Raw genomic sequence first — 6365 nt, forward strand, 5'->3', positions numbered from 1 at the left:
CTGCTGCTGCGCGCGCGCGTGCGTGCGTGCGTGTGTGTGTGTGTGTGTGTGTGTGTGTGTCTTCAAGGTTTTATATTTTTAGGTAATCTCTCCACCCATCCATCCAGCGTGGTGCTGGAACTCAGGACCCCCCCCCCCCCCCCGCAGGTCAAGAGTCGCAGTCGTGTGGTCCTCAGAGGGAGCCAGTCAGGCGCCCCGAGATACGTGTACTTGAAAATCCAGCAAACAAAGAAAAGAACCAACGAATAAAGTTTTTTGTTTTTTGTTTTTTTTTCCTTCACAGGCCGGGGGAAGTTCTACGCCTTGTCCCCCCCCCCCCGCCACACATCAGGGGATAGTTAGTTCATCATCAATATTTACCTCTTCTCAAGCACCGGCCCCTCCCCTCCCCGCCCCGCCCCGCCCCGCCCCGCCCCGCCGCCGTGTCCTAGAGTTGGACCGCGCGGCTGTTCCGGAACTGGATTTCTTCAGTGAATGGCTATTTTAACTCTCTCTCTCTCTCTCTCTCTCTCTCTCTCTCTCCCTCCCTGTTTTTTTTTTTTTTTTCTTCAAGATTTTATTTGTTTGACAGAGAGAGGTCACAAGTAGGCAGAGAGACAGACAGAGAGAGAGGGGGAAGCAGGCTTCCCGCTGAGCAGAGAGTCTGATGTGGGGCTCGATCCCAGGACCCTGAGACCATGACCTGAGCTGAAGGCAGAGGCTTCACCCCCTGAGCCACCCAGGCACCCCTATTTTAACTCTCTTCCTCCCCATTCCGTGCCGCCTCCCTGCCGTCCCACCCCCCCTCCACTGCCCCCCACCCCCGCCCCGGGGTTTATTCCGCTTTTGGTCACGGATGCCACGACCCTGCCTTGGCACCGATGTTCCCCACAGCTGTTTGTTGTCCTTAGACATCATCGTGGTACGGGCAGAGACAGGTTCAGTGAGCACCTTTCTGGGGGTGTGTGTCAGTCACCCCCTTTCCGTCCTCCCGAGGTGTCATCGTTGGCTTCAGAGTAGACCTCCTGCCCTTGAAATGCTAGGAAAAAAACGGTTCATCCGTTGTTGGTTTAGGAGTGCGCGCGTGTGGGATGCCTGGGGGGGGGGGGGGGCCTCAGTAGATGAAGCCTCTGCCTTCAGCTCAGGTCACGATCTCAGGGTCTTGGGATCGAGTCCCGCATCGGGCTCTCTGCTGGACAGGGAGGCTACTTCCTCCTCTCTGTCTCTCTGCCTGCTCGTGATCTCTGTCTGTCAAATAAATAAATAAAATCTTCAACAACAACAACAACAACAACAACAACAACAACAACAACAACAACAACAACAACATTAAAGGAGTACTCGCGTGGGTCTCGGTTTTACAGTCCCTGCCCGGGGACATTTGTCTAAGTCCTCCCGGAGGCCCGGGCGCCCGCTTGCTCACATGCCACAGTGGGAAGCTGGTGCCTCCAGGCCTGCCGGGCCGCCGGGGGTGGGGGTGGGGTGGGGTGGGTGGGTGTGTGTGTGTGTGTGTGTGTGTGTGTGTGTGTGTGTGTCCCCCGTGGCGAATCGGGCCCCCCCCTTCCGGCGGCAGCGGCCCGGACGCGTTCCCCAAGTCTCCCCTGGGCGAGCTGGAGTCGCGCCGTGCCTGCCGTGAGCTGCCGAGGCTGACGCCCCGGGGCCGCGCGCCCCTCCGAAGTGGGCCGGGAGGGGATCGGGCGGCCTGGCGGCCGGCCTCGCGACTGTCACTGGCCCTGCGTTCCGGATCTGCCTCGGTGTCTTTCGTGGCGGTTGTCTGGCGGCACCTGGCGGCCGCTTTTATATAGCGTCTCCCCGCCGGAACGTGGGCGATGTCGGCAAGGGATGGCATTTGGCCGCGGTCCCCAAGCTGGAGTTCCGGGAGGCCGGCGACACTAGAGCGATCGTCCCCGCGGTCTCTGGGGCGTCGGCGCGCGATCGGCTCGCGGGAGATTGAAACCCCAGGTATATGGGGGAGCAGCGGCGCCGCCCCCGCCGTCGCCGCCTTCTCCTCCTCCTGGCTCTCGCGGAGGGGTGTTGGGGGCTTCCTGGAGGGGTCGACCAGCACCCGCCGGTGCCCCCTCCTCCGCCCGCCTGCCCGCCGGCGTGGGAATGGGAGACAGTGTGTGCGTGCGGTGCGAGGACGCCGTTCGGCCTGTGGCTCTGGTCGTTCATCGGGCCTTCCGTGTCCCACGTGTCCCTTGTGTCCCGTGTCACACTCGGGCGGTTGGGGACCGGCCCGAGCCTCGCCGGGAAGCCGGTGGATGGCGCGAGGGGTCCGTCCGCGGGCACGCGTGGGGTCCTGGTCGTCGCCCCCGATTTTCTCACCAAGTTTTCCGAGGCCCGCTGCGTAAGGTGGGGACCGGCTCGGACCGGCTCGGACCGGGCCGGGCCGGCCGTGCGGGCGGCGCCACGCCGCGAGGGGAGGCACGGGCCGCGATGTCCATGGAGGTCGGGCCATCAGGGGGCGCCTCCGCGGGTCCGCCCCCTCTCCCAGTCCCAGCCCGGGAGCCGGCGACCGCTCGGACCGGCTCGGACCGGCTCGGACCGGCTCGGACCGGGCCGTGGCGGCCGTGCGGCGCCACGCGGCGAGTGGAGGCACGGGCCGCGAGGGAGAGGGAGAGGGAGAAGGAGGCGAGGGCCGGCAGGTCCCTCCGCAGAACTTGATTTTTTTTTGAGGGCCGGCAGGTCCCTCCGCAGAACTTGATGATTTTTTTTTTGAGGGCCGGCAGGTCCCCTCCGCAGAACTTGATTTTTTTTGAGGGCCGGCAGGTCCCTCCGCAGAACTTGATTTTTTTTTTGAGGGCCGGCAGGTCCCTCCGCAGAACTTGATTTTTTTTGAGGGCCGGCAGGTCCCTCCGCAGAACTTGATTTTTTTTTTGAGGGCCGGCAGGTCCCTCCGCAGAACTTGATTTTTTTTGAGGGCCGGCGGGTCCCTCCGCAGAACTTGATTTTTTTTTGAGGGCCGGCAGGTCCCCTCCGCAGAACTTGATTTTTTTTTTGAGGGCCGGCAGGTCCCTCCGCAGAACTTGATTTTTTTTGAGGGCCGGCGGGTCCCTCCGCAGAACTTGATTTTTTTTTGAGGGCCGGCAGGTCCCCTCCGCAGAACTTGATTTTTTTTTTGAGGGCCGGCAGGTCCCTCCGCAGAACTTGATTTTTTTTTGAGGGCCGGCAGGTCCCCTCCGCAGAACTTGATTTTTTTTTTGAGGGCCGGCAGGTCCCCTCCGCAGAACTTGATTTTTTTTTTTGAGGGCCGGCGGGTCCCTCCGCAGAACTTGATTTTTTTTGAGGGCCGGCGGGTCCCTCCGCAGAACTTGATTTTTTTTTGAGGGCCGGCGGGTCCCTCCGCAGAACTTGATTTTTTTTTTTGAGGGCCGGCGGGTCCCCTCCGCAGAACTTGATTTTTTTTGAGGGCCGGCGGGTCCCTCCGCAGAACTTGATTTTTTTTCTAAGTCCCGACTTGGGGACGACAGGCGGACCAGGGGAGGAGCTACCCGGCCAGGCCCGGGCGGCTCCACCTCCCTCGAGTCCGTGGTCGGTCCCGGCTGCCCGCTCCCCCACGCTCCAGGGGGTCGACCAGATGGCCCTGGGGGTTCCGTGGGGCGCCCCCCCCCCCCCCCCCGCTCTTTGCAGGGTAATGGAGCAGTGTTTGGGGCCAGTGGCCGGGCCACGGTCCCACGAGGTCCCGGTGACCCGTGGCTAGGCCCCGCCAGATGGCGTAGCTATTTTGTCCCCGGAAAGGAGCAGGTTTTGTTGCCAGGTAGGTGCTGACACGCTGTTTGAGTGACTCGCCTTAGCGATGTGGGCCTCTGGGTGCGTGCGGGGCTCTGGGCTTGGCCGTGGTGCCAAATCCGGCTCGGCCCTCGCTCGTTGGAGCCGTCCGCGTGGGCCTGTGCGCCGGCTCTCGTGCCCCCAGCTGGTCCCGGGCTGTGGTGCCACCTCTGGTCTCCAGCACCCGAGGGCGGCGTGGGCAAGTGGCGTGGGTCCTTTATCCCGTTCACTCCACGCTGTGGGCGCCCGGCTGCGGCCGTGGTAACCCCCGCTCCGTTCCGCAAGGCTCCGTGCCACGTGTCAGGCGTTCTCCTTGGGTTGCCCGGCTGCTCTTGCCCTGGGCTCGAGGGGTGCCGGCGAGGCTGAAAGCAGGTCCCTCTGGTCGGTTGTCGTCGCCAGGCGTTTCCCCCCTTGGGTTCCTCCTTGGGCACGTTTTCGCTGATCGATGTGGTGATGTCGCGTTCTCCCGGGCCGGGTCTAAGCCGCGTCAGACGAGGGACGGACATTCATGGCGAATGGGACCGCTCTTCTCGTTCTGCCCGTGGGCCCCTCGCTCCTCCTCCTCCTCTGCCACCCGCTGCCGTGGGGGGGTGTTGAGGGGAGGGTGCGGGGGGGTTTGTGGGCTCCGGCCCGACTCTGCTTTCCCACGGTTCTCGCCTCAGGGCGCCCGTGGGTGTGGGGTCCAGCTGACGCAGCGGACACTCTCGCTTGCCGCTCTCGGCTCCTTCACGCGGGGTGAGCCGCCCTCCCTGTGTCGGGGAGGGCCATCCCGAGGCCGCGCTGCTCACCGCCCGGGCGTGCTGAGCGCGTGGCGCCTGGCCCTCTGTGGTGCCCCTGGAGCGCTCCAGGTTGTCTCAGGTGCCTGAGGCCGAGCGGTGGCGTCGTTTCCCGTTCCCAGCGACCCCCTCGGGCTGCCGCTGTCGGTGGTGTGTCCGGAGAGCGGGTGGTGGAAGTCGGTAAGGGAGGCCCACCCGCCCCCCTCTGTAGGGGTGCGGGCACCTCGTCGTCCTCTGGTGCGCGTCGTGCCAGGGCGGTGTGTGTGGACAGGACTTGGTGGGGCGTGTGAGTGACCGCGCCGGGCCGAGCCAGCGCTGCGGCGCCTGGCCAGCCGAGGGCTGCTGCTTCTCTTTGCCCGGCATGCCGTGCCCGTCTCCGCTCCTCTCGTGGCCTCGGTGTGGAGGCCTGAGGTCCCTTCCGGGCGGGGATGGGAGCATGGCGTGCGTAGAAGAGGCAAAGGCGGTCCCCTCGTGGGGCTCTGGCCGCGGGTGCTCAGGATTGTCCTGGGCCTGTCCCTTGCCGCAGACCCACCCCCGCCCCCTCCCAGGCCCTGGAGGCCTTTGGGACGGCGTTTCCTTGGGCGGAGCCCGGTCAGGGGGACGAATGGGTGGGGGCGATGCGCCCTCGGTGAGAAAGCCTTCTCTAGCGATCCGAGAGGGTGCCTTGGGGTACCGGAACCCCCAGCCGCCGCCCCTCCTCTGCGCGTCGTGGCCACCGATGCGGGGTGACTACCGTCGCGTGTTGGGCAGAGCCCCCTCTCCGCGAGGGGTCTGCCGGCCCCGCGGTGGGGCCGAGCGTCGCTCTCTTGCCTACCGCGGCCTGCGCCTCCCCCCTCCGAGTCGGGGGAGGATCCCGCCGGGCCTGGCCGGCGTCTGGCGCGTGGGGCTCCCGCGTGCGTGCGAGTGCGAGAGCGTGCGCGCGCGCGGCCGCTCCCCCGCGGCGTGCGTCTCCTTGCTCTGCGCCGTGCGAGCGGCTGTCTGCCGCCCGCTCCCGTGCCGAGTCGCCGCCGGGGGTGACGTGCGGGCACGGGTCGGGCCGCTCTCGCCTGGGGGCGCTTCCCCCGGGTCGTGGCTCCGGGATGGAGCAGACGGACGGATGGAGGTTCAGACGGGCCCCCGCGCGGCGGGGGTCGCGTTGGGGCCCGGTTCTTGGCGGGGGAAGGTGCGCCAAGGGTGCTGAGGCCGGCCGGCGTCCCCGGGCGTCGCGGGACCGCTCTCGTGCTGGTGGCGGTGGGATCCCGTGCACGTTTACCTGGCGGCCCGGCTCGCGCCTTCGTTGGTGCGCCCTTCCCCCCCCCGGAACCGCTCCCCACGCGCTGCCGGCCGTCGCCCGCTGTGCGCCCCCTCCCCGTCGCCGCCGACCTTTCCCCCCTACCTTGTCCCCGGCTCGCCTGGACGGCTTTGAAGGCGCGCTGTGCTCTCGATCCATTCCCTCGGGACCGAAACCGGCCTCGCCGCTGTTGGGTGTTGTCCCCCCTCCCCGGGCCTCTAGCGGCCTTGGGCGGGGGGGGGGGCATCCCCGGGCGAAGGGCTCTCGGCCCGTTGTGAGGAGGAGAGGCCCGCGTGGGTCCAGTCGGGCGTGGGCACGGAGGGGTGTGGTCGTGCGCGCGGGAGGACGCCCTGTTGGGGGTCGGTCGTGACTCTGGCCGTGGTGGCTGGGGGGGCCCCGAGCCCTGCGATGTGGCGGGGGCCTGCCTGCCGGGGGCCGGGTCGGTGTCCTCGGGTGCCACGGGACCGCCCTTGTGCTGGAGGCCTTGGGCGGTGGGACCCCGTGTGCCCCGGCGGCCGACCTCGGGCCTCGGAAGGCGCCTTGGGGGGGCTCTCGCGCTCCCTCGCGGTGGC

This window comes from Meles meles, unplaced genomic scaffold (assembly GCF_922984935.1).
Source record: "Meles meles unplaced genomic scaffold, mMelMel3.1 paternal haplotype, whole genome shotgun sequence".
In the NCBI taxonomy this organism is placed as follows: domain Eukaryota; kingdom Metazoa; phylum Chordata; class Mammalia; order Carnivora; family Mustelidae; genus Meles; species Meles meles.